We start from the raw sequence: 13,445 nt of genomic DNA, 5'->3' as shown, positions 1-13,445 counted from the left end.
TCTGTTATGAGTTTCTAGCATCTGCCAAGTTTTAGAAGCATATAACAATGTGGGTATCACAATGGGATTGCATAGCTTTTTCTTGGTTCTTGTGGGAATCTCCCTTTTTCCCCCCAGATGTTTGCCAGCCTCAAAAAGCTTCATTTGTCTTTCCGGTTCTTGCTTCCAACTCCTTATGGAATAGACCATCAGTACTGGTTGTGCTTCCAAGATGTAAAGACTCATTAATAATGCCATATTCTTCACTATCAATCACTTATGCATCATCATTGCTGACTCCTCTTTCAGTGGTAATGACTTCCGTTTTCTTTTGGCTGATTCTTAATTCTGCTTTGGCAGCCTCATGTTTGACATTGGTAGTAGTCTTTTTCATAGCCTCTTCATTTGTGTCCAGCAGAACAATGTCATATGGAAAGTTGAGATGTTGCAAGTTTTCCTCTATTCCATATAATTCCTATATTATGTCTTCCTTTTTTGCTTTTCACATCACGTAATCTATCAAATGCAGAAGAGGACAGGTGATGAGATGTATCTCTGACGCACCCCAGTGGTGGTATCAAACCAATTCATCTCTCCACTTCCTGTCCTTACACAGCATTTTGAACCTTCATATACAGCATCTTAGCCAGTCATACTATCTGGGAGGCTCATATTGTCACAAGATCTTCCATAGTGACTCTGAATGCAGTGAAAGCTTTGGTGAAATGGATCAAGTTTAAGACTAAGCCCTTTCTTAATCATTCATCTCAAAGTAAAGACGTGGTCTAAAGCCTGCTTGCTTAGCATGCAGTTTTTCATCTGTGACCAGTTTGATTCCATTCAGTAGTACACTAGACATCACTCTTCTGTGTACTCAAAGCAGTGTTATTGCTGACCAGTTGTTGGTTTCCTGCTTTGGTAATTGACAGATCACATCTTACTTCCACTTCTCTGGGCAGAATTATTTCTCCTACATTGTTTTTAAAAGTTTATGTAATTCATGTAGTACCACTTCCTCCCCACTTGAAACATGTCAACAATGATCTTATCTTGACCAGGAGTTTTGCAATTTTTAAGCTGCTTAATTGCTTCCTCTATTTCTGCTTCTGATATTTCTAGCAGAGAGAGATTTAATTCTTCACTTTTTTCTCCACATGCATTGATTGGAGTGGTTGGCTGTGGTTGGTTGAGTATTTCATTAAAATGTTCTCGCCATCATTCCATTTGTTTTGCTTCCGTTGTTAACAATCTTCCATCTTTGGCTCTTATGACCCATTGTGACTCTGGAACCAGGATGATCACTGCTTGCACACTTGAAATGGTTTCTAAGTGGCCTCTCACAGATGCTTCTCTCGCTTTTTTTGTCAAGCCATTCTCTTACCTTTCCACTACAATTTTCTTTACTTTATCTTTCTCTACCAATCCCATTGCAGCATGTGTTCTTTTGGTCATGTCATCTGTCCTTGCCTCTTTTTTTGAAGCCTTTACTTTTTTCAGTCAATTTTCATGTGAGTGGCTGTATCTGCTCTTCTTTCCTCGATTGATCCTCTTGGTCCAAGTGACGTTATGGCAGTTTCCCAGTATACATCTCTGAAGCGAGCCTATTGTTCCTCTTTATCATCATTCATTACTCACCGTTCTTGGAATCTGTTGGAGAGCTGGATTTTAAAGTCTATCCTGATTCCCAGATCAGACAGTTTCTTCACATCAAATTCCGTTTCTTTTCTTATTAGCGTGTCTTTTTAGCTTTATTCTGTTCCAGTGACAAGATAGTAGTTGCTTCATCTATCAGTGCTTGTTTTGTGTATCCAGCAGCAATGTGTTTCAGTTGCTTCTCAGTAATTCAATCATTTGACTTCCATGTTAGTTTTGTGTTTCCTGTGATGAGGGAAAAGTGAACCCCAGGTGCACAGGTTATACATATTACACAGCTAAGTGTCAAAGTTAGACTCAGGACTCACAGTTTGTCAGACCACTCTGTTTTATTAGCACAGCGTTCTGCTAATAACACCCAGATAATGTGAGCACCATGCAAGACACAAACTATCTTATTTATACAGATAAAAGGGCGAGAACTTAAGATAACAAAAGAAGCAGAATCTGATAAATTTACCTGGCTAGACATGCATATCTTATTTCCTTACTAACTATTACCGATCTTCTTCTAATGTTTTGCCATTAGCACCATTGTTTATGCCTAATGTTTCTTTTCCTGGCACCTGTATTTTAACATTTCTTATTTCTGCTTAAAGGTACATACAACATTTCTTTAATCCATTCTTATTTTTACAATATAATTCATTCTACTTTCACATAAGTAAATCTTTCATCATTGTCCATCTGCCCCTCAGTGCCGTATTTGCACATGCAATGCTTGTATCCCAAGTTGTCATTACCCACTTGGGCATTGGTATCACCCATAACCAGAATGACAACATAAGCATGGAGCTAGTTGAGTACCTTTTGCAACTTAGTGTAGAATGCATCTTTTACATGTTCATTGGTAGGTGATCAGTGATAGTTCCTCCCATCAGAGATTGAAGACTGGATTCTTATTCATGCTGAAGCCCACTTACACAACCATGGCTGTATAAAGGAGCCTTGAAGTGGACATAAGTCCGTTACTTGGCTGTAGTGTAACTGAGAATCTGACCCAAGACCTCTTTCTAGTTATGCTAATGCTGCATATTGGTATATAACTAAATATGAACTCAGGTGAAACCAGAATTAACCAGTCTGATACTGAAAGCTGAGAGCACGTGAGTGAGTTGAGACAATGCCTTTCACTTACGGGAACAAATTCACTGTTTGTTTGAATCCTGGGTTGGTGGGAAAGGTGTTTCCACACTCAGCTTCTTATCTTTCTCACTGTCTGTTTCTCTTTATTTGTAGCACATTTAATAGAGTTTCTAAGCAGCTAGGAGAAGAGCAGAGTACACCCAAGCCATGGAGATGGTATGAGGGAACCTGCCAAATGTCTACGCAAGTGACCCTCCGCTGGAGTTTGTATCTAAATCCCCAATAACCCACAAGTATTTAGATTGGAGCAACAGCGTGATTGTAAGGGATGTACCGACAGCTCTGTGGCGGAATTAAGTTCCTGCTTTATCGACTAGTGAATGCATTAAGATTACAATTAATTTTTGAGTTGTTGATACATAAGTATGAGGCTTTTATTGCCATGTGAAGCCTAAGACATGGGCTGTGAGATTAACTGAATCTATCTTAATTAACAGCTGATATGTTTTTAAAGCCTTTTGAAGCACAGTACAAGATTTAAGACAGCCCCCTGATCAAAGAATCGGGATTATATATTGGAAATGAAGGTGGGCGTCTTTCTTGTCCCTTCTCTCCAGCATTTTAGCCCATTTAGTCTCTTTTCTACCTGAGAGGATAATGTCAGATATCACAGACAATGTGGAAAGGAGACTAAAATAAGTGTGTGACTGGCAATTTCTTTATACTGTACTTGTCTGGCTCCTGATTGCATGGAGCAGTGCCCAGAGTTGCCTTGAGCCACCTGAAATGAGTTTGAACACCACAAAGTCTTTCCTAGAAAAGACCAAAACCAAGATGGACAACGTGCAAACTCTGTGGATCTGCCAGTGGGCGTGTATTCTTTGAGAACTGGCTGCCTGTGACTTTGTACTTTAATACTGCCAAAGAGCCCCTTGTCACGTGTCGAAAAGGCATTTGAGGGATTGTAATGAGGAAGCTATGAATCAAAAAGTGACCAAGGAAGTATTCTCATTTCCTATGTATCCGACAACTGACACAGTTAAATCTGACTTACTCCATAATGGCAACAAGCTAGTTTCAGTCCTCATGCAAGTTCTGCTACACAAGCGTGAGCTGTGTGGCTCAAAGCTTGTCTCTCAAACCAACAGATGGGGTCCCAATAAAAGATATTGCCTCACCCACCTTTGATAAGCCAAGAGAGAGGGATTTCCCAAACACAATCTAATTTATCCCAACAAAGCTTTACCATGCTGAACCATCCAATACAGCAAGCCTAGCTGTATCTGTTCTGGGATGCTGATGAGCCCTTGAGCAAGATGTGGCAGGGAGGAGTGGAATCAGAATCTGAACTCAGGAGACAGCAGCACTGATGACTTGGGGTTTACTATTAACTTGCTGATCATTAGAGCTTTCTAATGCCTGTGTTTTGCTTGTTTGTATGCAGTCCTTTGAATTTTTGGATTATGGTGACCACGGCTTTGTGTGGTCCACGGGAAGCTTGATATAAATCATGTGGCAAGGTTCCTGTGCTGTTCAGTGCAGCAGACTGGAGCTCCGGTGTCAGCTTCAGATAAGTGTAAAAATGGAGATTCATATTTAAATAGGAACAAAAATGAATACGCTCATGGCAGGTTCCCCTTAGCTTTTGACTATTAAATACCATTTATTTCATGATCTGCATGATGCAGAATGTGTGGTGGGGTTTTTGTTTTTGTTTTAAATGCCTGGCTAATCTTTTTGAGCTGGCAGGGGGAAGCTGGAGGTTATTACAGCTGTATAGGCATTTAGGAAGGTGTGGGAGGAAGCTTGGGTTTGTGAGATAAACATGCTAACTGGATGCAAAAATGAGGATCATCTGTGAAATATATTAATGTTGACTCTAAAATTTGCATCATTAACATATAAGTTTAACACTCCATTGAAATGAATTGAGGGACAGTTCACTCCTAAGCTTTTACTTCAGGCTGTCTGCAAACTCAGGCAGATAACCTTGCATTGGTTTGCATTTGGTTCACATTTGGAAAGTTTTGGACACCACCCTAAGAGCCTGAGACATTTGTTTTAAGTTTATGCTTGGGTTGTGGCTCACAATTTTGCAGCAAGGGGTGGATTTTGAGGTAAATTCTGTGGCTGTGGAAGGAGGAAGTGTGGTCTTGACAGATAGCAATGTGTCTTCTGAGAACCTCTTTACAGAGTTCTTGTACCCATTTCGTCCTGCCAGTAACACTTCTGCTGTGAATATGTTCATTGGGTTGGATTATGAAATGTATAGCAGCCTGCTGGGAACTATTATGTCCATTCTTTTCCAAGTTTATCCAGAGAGCTGGCTGCACCAATCTGGGATTAGACAGTTGTGATCTATCTGTTTCTGCATGCTCTTATATCCCGTCATGGAAGGTTAACATGCTTGTTTTTATGTTCTCATGTTGAATGTGTCCAGTTCCTGAGAGATCCCACAGCATTTCATATTGTCTACACTTACACTACTTTCAGTCTGATTCTGGAGTTGCACGTATCTCACTGGTCTGACAGTGAAATGAGAGTATTGAATAGCAGAGTGCAGGATACTTGGTGTCTATTTTAAAGGAGAGGAAGAATGGTCCAGTGTTTAGGACACTATCCTGGGACTTGAGACACCTGGGTTCAGTTCTGTACTCTGCCACAGTCTGACCTTGGGCATGTTACTCAGCTTCTCTCTCTCTCCATTCCCCATCTGTATAATGGGGATAATAGCACTGCCCTACCTCACAGGGGTGTTGTGAGGATAAATACATTAAAGATTATGAGATGCTCAGAAACTATGGTAATGGGGGCCAGATAATTACCTAATATTTTAATTCTATTGTCCATACAGACCTTTAGAACATCTTTGGAAGAGTATTTGACTCAATATGTGGTTTGGTTGAGCAATTTTGGTGGTACAGGAAGTGATGCTGCTTATTTATTTGGCTCTTGTTCGTCCTTTTCAAAATTGAATTTAAAAAAATGGTAAATGCCATTAAAGCCAAGGCCTGTCATTCTATACTGGTGGTAATAATACCACCTAGCTCTCATACAACACTTTCCATCCGTAGATTTCAGTATAAAGTCTGCATCAGTGTCCTGCTCTCTGCCACAGGAGCTTTGCTTAATCAAGTTCCTGACTTCTAAACACAGAAGACTCTGGACTATAGAGCAGGCAGGAAGTACCACTCACCATAATCCTCAAAGTGATGGCCAGTGGATGTAGTTAGGCTCTAGTCTAAAATAGAGCTCCAGCCTGCCCTTTTCAGTGTCTCTTAGGTAAGAGCTATTTTATAGTCTGTACTTGCCAAGGGTTTCCCTGCAACTGTTGTTGATTTCTCAGAGGAGCATTCCTAATGAAGAGACTGCACCAGTGTCCCAGGGAGAGGCTTCCATTGGTCTGGTGAGATTCAGTAATAAAAAAAAAAAAATCCCATTTTTTTAGATGTGTACACCATGATCTGCAGTAGATGCAATGTGCCAGTCAAGTGCCAGTTTCCTGGCTTGGAAGAGCTTTATCTAAAGGCATATTGGCTATAATACAGAAGTGTACAAAACAAGTAGGATGGAGCGGCTCAGAGGCCATTGTGTGATCACTAAAGCCAAAACACTTCAGAATAATTTCACATAATTGGGAAAACCACACCTGCTTTAAACTCTGCTTCCCCTAAGAAGCCTCTAAGGAGCTTCTGGCTTTCAGGTAATCGATCCATCTGTTTTCTCTCCAATTAGAAATCGGGCAGGAGAGGGAGAGTGACACCGTGAGTGAAACATGTCAGGAAGAGAGGTAGATAGGGACATATACTGCTCCATGGATGAGTCTCTCTGGCTATAAGAGGAAATCTAAATAACTCATGCGCTCATTCTGCAGCCAAACAAGACTGGCTCTGAAGCATCGGAAATGTCCGTAACTACCGACAGAGTTCATGCAACATTTATTTTTTCTGTTGCACTTAAAAAAAAAAAAAAAGTCATGAGATAGAAGCAAAACCAGTTTGCAGAAGCTACCAGGAAGCAAAGATGCGTCAAAGGCTTTGGCAGAAGGTGTTTATATGGGAGTGAAACAACAACAGAAGTGAGTGCAGGACGTTGCTGTGAGTTGAATCTGCCAATATAAACATTCAGGGAGCCAGTTCTGGAGCTGTATGCCACCCATCATATTCATTACAAATATTTTTATGTTTGCAAGTTGCTATAGCTGTTTCTGTCTGTTCATAAGTAGTACAGGTTGGGTTGACAGAGACAGAGGGCCTGTCTTGGATACCTGGCAGTCTGGGAGAGTGCCTACCAAAAAGGATTCGGTGGCCTGCCACTGACTTTAGTGGTGCAAGTTCAAGCCCCTGAGAGCAGTCCTTGCCAGAAAACGACCATTGCCTACCAAGGAAATGATAACCTGCCAGCTGCTTACCAATGGGAATAATGCTAGGCAATAGCTGCTGATTGGCACTAGAAAAGGGGTATCCACTGACTGGTGCTGGCTAACTTCCTGGGATTCATTACATTAATTAGTGCATTTTAGTAAGCAGCTGTGTATGTGTATTCATTTTTATCCTTCAAATCTTGTAGTCTGTTTTTAGGCAGGCCATAAGCATCTTTGAGTCCTTGGAAAACAAGAAACGAGAGCAAAAAGCTCAAGCAAAATATTCAAACTTAGGTGTGTAACCTCTTACATCTATATTTTGGTAACTAAATGAGTGCCCTTATTGTTAGGGGTGCTGACCATCTGCAGCTCTGGTTGAAGTCAGTGAAAGCCTGCTATGCGTGTTCAGCACCTCCGAAGGTCAGGCCAAGTATTTAGGTGCTGAAATATGGTTGTATATGGTTAATTTTAGTAAACTAATTTGGAAAAGTTTTGCCTATTAAAGCTCCCAAGGTTCACTTCTTTATCTGTAATGGAACTGAATAATACTTGATCTGTGTTCTTTCCTCATTTGGAAATCAAAATCTTGAATATGGCGATAACAGTTATTGACAAGAACAAGTCTTGACTTTGTCAATCCCTATCTAGCACTTCATCTGTGGAGATCTTTCATGCCATTGTTGCGTGAACAAGTTAAATGTTTAAGTGCTGAAATACCCAGTGTTCCTTATTCCTTCAAGTTTGAGGTTGCTTTGAAACTGGAAAGGTGCTTGTATCAGAGATAAACATCATCAAGAAAACTTTTTAACAGATGTGATATACATGCACTCACCTCATAGCTGCTGCTTGTAGGACAGAGGGAAAAGCTTATTATTAAAAAACTTGCTTTCTTGCAGTCAGGAGAGTTTGAGATCACCTTTTGGTCTTTGAAAAAGGGCAGGCACCAATGAACGTGAAAATGAAACCTGAAAAACCTTCTCACCTTCACACATATGATTAATAAAAGTAGACAAATGTTGTGTAAATAAAATCTGCTCCAAACCATTTCACATGCACAGAATAGCTAAGTTAAGAACTATTCGATTATAGACGGTAGATGGGAATCATCCAGTCCCTCTACTAGGAGTCAGTGCAAGATTGTTTCATACAGCACATTTTCTAAAGCTTTATTTCAGTCTTGTTTTAAGCATCATGAAATTGCACTTCCATTGCTTTTGGGAGGAGACTGTTCCATAGCCTAATACATTGCTCTGATAAGGCTGAATATTAGGGGAGTGGAATCTAAGGCTATACAACTCATTGAGTGAACTAGGATTAGAACAAAGGAATTGCAGGTCCATATCTAATCCTCCACTTTAAATATTAACAATATTTCAGCTTGCTGTTATTTCACCACGGGGACTCAATACCATAAGCTAGTGCAATTTTTGGCAGATTTGAGACCACAAATAACTTGGTTTCTTCCGTCTGCGAGGGTGGACCTTAGAATTCCCAAATGGTTCTGCATTGCTTCTGCTGGAGGAAGTCCGCAACAAAAACTGGTGGCAATGAACTAACTTTTCTCTGTAGGGCACGGCTGTGACTAAATAGTGCACTACTGTACTCACCAGAGCTTTCCCAGAAACACTCACATGTGACCTAGTAAGTGAATGCTCTAGTATGATGATCAGTTAGGGGAGCCTATCCCAGACTGCCCATCAGTCCTTGAAACATCCATAATCTGATTTCTAGGAGAGGAGTTCAGTAATGAAGGTGAAGATTTCATTGGAGCACCAGTGTCAAGACCTGAAATATGGGGATAGAACAGTTCTAATGTTACCCTGCTACGACCACAGCAATGGAGCTTTCACCTTTTATAGGATGCAGTCTGTTTGACGGTCCCTAAGACATTCTTGCTCTGCTGCCCTGCCTCAGATAGGGATTCAGCTGGCTCTGCAAAGCACAGGAGAGGTGCCTGTCTTCTGACTTTATCTTCGCACGTAGGTGCTTTTAGTTTCTTCATTGTTTTCTTGCTTGAATCTGTTAATAGCTATTAAATGAGAGTGTGGGATTAGTGGACTACTGAGCCTACCAAGTGCATTATCTCTTTGGACAGACTTCTGCACCTAATTTTATCTTTTTGCACAGACAACTGTCAGAACTCCTTTGACACTTTACATTTAATGGATCACCCGAGGTGTTATAATTAGTGTCCTACCAAATTCATGGCCATGAAAAAAACACCATGGACTGTGAAATCTGGTCTTTCGTGTGCTTTTACCCTATACTACACAGATATCACAGGGAGACCAGTGTTTCTCAAATTGGGGGTCCTGACCCAAAAGGGAGTTGCAGGGGGGGTCACAAAGTTATTTTAGGGAGGTCGCAGTATTGCGACCTTTACTTCTGCACTAACTTCAGAGCTGAGCAGCCAGAGAGCGGTGGCTGTTGGCTGGGCGCCCAGCTCTAAAGGCAGTGCCCCACCAGCAGCAGCACAGAAGTAAGGGTGGCAATACCATACCATGCCACCCTTACTTCTGTGCTGCTGCCTTCAAAGCTGGGTGGCCGGAGAGGGACAGCTGCTGAGTGAGGGCCCAGCTCTGCAGGCAACAGCACAGACGTAATGGTGGCAATACCATACCATACCATCCTTACCTCTGAGCTGCTGCTGGCGGTGGCTCAGTCTTCAGAGCTGGGCACTCGGCCTGCAGCCGCTGTTCTCCAGCTGCCCAGCTCTGAAGGCAGCGGCGCCGCCAGCAGCAGTGCAGAAGTAAAGGTAACAGTATCATAAACCCCCTACAATAACCTGGTGACCCCCCCATAAGTCCTTTTTGGGTCAGAGCCCTACAATTACAACACCATGACATTTCAGATTTAAACAGCTGAAATCATGAAATTTACCAAAATGGACCTTGAATTTGGTAGGGCATATAATATAATATACATAGGACAATAGTCCACTAGAGGGCACATGTGCTCCACGTTTGAAACTTTTGGACAGTTGCTGAAATTGCCTTTCAATAGTTCCTGAGTATTTTGTTTGAGATTGCACAGGTCACTGTAAAAGTGTTTGTGTAAAGTATTTGGATCACCTTGTTTGAAGCACAAAAAGAAGTGAATCATGGGTAGTAAAACCATCTGCAGAAAGGCTATTCTCTTGGTTGCATTTTTTCCATGAACGTTATTTTGAAGTTTTATTTTAGCCTGTACATTTGAACCAAAATTGACGTTACCCTGTGCTGTACAAAAAGGGCTGTGGAAATGAAGCTTTCTGTTGTAAACATAAAGTCTAGCTTGCTGAATAATTTGTTTCAGACAGATACAGTAAGGGTTAGCATCGATAAAAGTAGGAGGAAGGCAGATGGATTCTTTTGCTACCAAAAATATATAAAATGTACCAACGCAAATTCCCTGATTTAGGGCAACTATTAGGCAATATTTCACATGAACCTCCAGTTAGATTATTTTAATCTCTAATTTACTGGGTTTGGCAGCATAACAACATTAATTGAATAGATGAATTAAAGTGTTGTCGTAGTGCAAAAAGATAATGAAAAGCTAAACTCAAAGAGTAAAAGGTCTGTGTAACAGCATATTATACCCAAGTAGAACTATTATTAGCATGCTGTTGTATACATTAGCCATCTCAGAGGGTGGTAGTCTGACTAATTTAAGTAGACAATACTTGCAATCCTCTTTTAGGGTCAGGTATTGTGTCAGGCCTTAAATTGCTCACCTCCCAATTTGCTTAGTGGTGTCTAGAACCCCAGCAATGCTCCCCTCAGTGGCAAACTGTAGAAGGCCACACCTCCCGTTAACTAGAAGTAGTAGCAGAATATACTTTCAGAGGCCAAGGAGCCCCTCTGCCATCAGGTATTCTAGACTCCTACTGTTTTAAGAAAGGGATTGGCTGTCCAGAAAGAAGTGGTGGGGTTGATTGTGAGAGGGGAGTGACAGGTCAGGCAAAGAGAGATTGAAGTTAGGAATGAACTAGCAAAGGGCAAGGTGAAAGGTTAGATAGTGGGCAAAGTTTGAGTAGAGGGAGGGGGATAGAAGCGCATGCATTGGAAATGAACAGAGGTTTAACAAAATTGAAACATAAGCGGTAAAATACCTTAAGTGGATTTAATATTAAAAACGAAAATCAGAGTGAAACTGGAGTATTGGTAATTCGCTGTCAGGGATGATGTCTGTTACAGGTCTGTACAGTACCTAGTGCAGTGGAACCCATGCATGATATCCCAATACAAATAATTAAGAGTGTGTGTCTGCACGGTGAGGCACCTGGCGGAGGTGGATGACATCCCTACTGCTGCTAGGGGCTGTATCAGCCCTCAGAGCGCCTGGCACCATCTGCCTGGAGTGAGAGGGCCCCCTCCAGGGGGAATCCTGGGTGGCTTTGAGCACTAGCTAAGGTGTGTGTCCGAGTCCCAGGGTGCTTACAAGCCCTGTGGTCTGGTGGAGGGAGGGAACCCTTGACAGCTGCATCCCAGCAGCAGGGCAGGACTGGGTGCCCAGCTGGTTCTGTGACCCTGAGGAAGGGGGTATGGGGACCAGGCCAGCAACAGGAGCCGGTGTGGCCTTGCGTGGGCAGAGATGGGCAACAGCCATGGAGGGAAACCTAAGGGGCCAGCTGGGCTTAGGAGCCCAGGGGCGTGCTGTGCAGTAGAGGGGGTGGGGCCCTGGGAGCCATGGGGTGTGCTGTGCAGTGGTGGGTGGAGGTGGGAGCCTGGGACGTGCTGGGGGGGTTACTGGGAGCCCAGGGACGTGCTGTGCAGTGTAAGGGGGTTACTGGGAGCCCAGGGACATGCTGTGTAGGGTGTGTGGGAGGGGGCTACTGGGAGCCCAGGGACGTGCTGTGCAGTGTGGGGGGGTACCGGGAGCCCAGGGACGTGCTGTGCAGTGTAGGGGGTTACTGGGAGCCCAGGGACATGCTGTGCAGTGTGTGTGTGTGGGAGGGGGTTACTGGGAGCCCAGGGACATGCTGTGCAGTGTGTGTGTGTGGGGGGGGGGGTACCGGGAGCCCAGGGACGTGCTGTGCAGTGTAGGGGGTTACTGGGAGCCCAGGGACATGCTGTGCAGTGTAGGGGGTTACTGGGAGCCCAGGGACATGCTGTGCAGTGTAGGGGGTTACTGGGAGCCCAGGGACGTGCTGTGCGGTGTGTGTCTGTGGGGGGGTTCGTGGGAGCCCAGGGACGTGCTGTGCAGTGTGGGGGGGTACCGGGAGCCCAGGGACGTGCTGTGCAGTGGAGGGGGGTACTGGGAGCCCAGGGACATGCTGTGCAGTGTAGGGGGTTACTGGGAGCCCAGGGACATGCTGTGCAGTGTGGGGGGGTTAGTGGGAGCCCCAGGGACATGCCGTGTAGTGTGGGGGGGTTACTGGGAGCCCAGGGACGTGCTGTGCAGTGTGTGTGTGTGGGGGGGTTACTGGGCGCCCCGGGACGAGCTGTGCAGTGTGTGTGTGTGTGGGGGGGGTTACTGGGAGCCCAGGGACGTGCTGTGCAATGTGGGGGGGTACCGGGAGCCCACGGAAGAGCTGTCCAGTGTAGGGGGTTACTGGGAGCACAGGGACATGCTGTGCAGTGTGTGGGGGGGTTAGTGGGAGCCCCAGGGACGTGCTGTGCAGTGTGTGTATGTGGGGGGGTTACTGGGAGCCCAGGGACTTGCTGTGCAGTGTGTGTATGTGGGGGGGTTACTGGGAGCCCAGGGACTTGCTGTGCAGTGGAGAGGGGTGCGGTACTGTGCGCCCAGGGACGTGCTGTGCAGTGTGTGTGTGTGTGGGGGGGGTTACTGGGAGCCCAGGGACATGCTGTGCAGTGTGGAGGGGGGTTAGTGGGAGCCCCAGGGACGTGCTGTGCAGTGTAGGGGGTTACTGGGAGCCCAGGGACATACTGTGCAGTGTGGAGGGGGGTGAGTGGGAGCCCCAGGGACGTGCCGTGCAGTGGGGGGGGGGTTACTGGGAACCCCGGGACGTGCGGGGCAGGGTGTGTGTGGGGGGGGTTACTGGGAGCCCACGGACGTGCTGTGCAGTGTGGAGGGGGGTTAGTGGGAGCCCCAGGGACGTGCTGTGCAGTGTGTGTGTGGGGGGGGTTACTGGGAGCCCAGGGACTTGCTGTGCAGTGGAGAGGGGTGCGGTACTGTGCGCCCAGGGACGCGCTGTGCTGTGCAGTGGGGGGAGGGGGGCACTGGGAACCCGGGGACGTGCTGTGCGCGGGGGGGGCACAGCAGCAGTGGGGGTGGCGACAGGCCAGGCACAGTCAGGGCTAACCAGGACTTGGGGGGAGGGGCTCTCCTGGCCCCCAGCCGGGGGGGGGGGGCGGCGGCTCTCCCCAGCGTCGAGGGGGCCGTGCAGGTAGCGCTCTCTCAAAGCCCGGCCGTGCCCCCC

At 45.2% G+C, this 13,445-nt stretch overlaps 1 protein-coding gene and 1 long non-coding RNA gene across 6 annotated transcripts in view; one reads left to right on the top strand and one right to left on the bottom strand.

Moving 5' to 3' along the window:
* LAYN (layilin) overlaps window positions 1-5,507 on the top strand; it is a 24,771-nt gene extending 19,264 nt beyond the window's left edge. For all 5 annotated transcript variants that reach the window (XM_039496468.1, XM_039496466.1, XM_039496465.1 and 2 more), the window contains one exon: window positions 2,872-5,507. The gene's annotated coding sequence lies outside the window, so the exon portion shown is untranslated. The remainder of the gene's footprint in view (window positions 1-2,871) is intronic.
* The window catches only part of LOC120375670, a 19,649-nt gene extending 6,204 nt beyond the window's left edge, over window positions 1-13,445 (bottom strand). Inside the window, exons 1-3 of the long non-coding RNA XR_005586678.1 lie at window positions 13,329-13,445; window positions 11,175-11,272; window positions 8,932-9,110 (exon numbers count right to left, since the gene is read on the bottom strand). This is a non-coding gene — a long non-coding RNA (uncharacterized LOC120375670). The remainder of the gene's footprint in view (window positions 1-8,931; window positions 9,111-11,174; window positions 11,273-13,328) is intronic.

The sequence above is a fragment of the Mauremys reevesii genome, linkage group 12 (assembly GCF_016161935.1).
Source record: "Mauremys reevesii isolate NIE-2019 linkage group 12, ASM1616193v1, whole genome shotgun sequence".
NCBI classification, from domain to species: Eukaryota; Metazoa; Chordata; order Testudines; family Geoemydidae; genus Mauremys; species Mauremys reevesii.
Note: the sequence above shows the minus strand (reverse complement) of the source record. Positions and strands in the feature narration are given on the sequence as shown.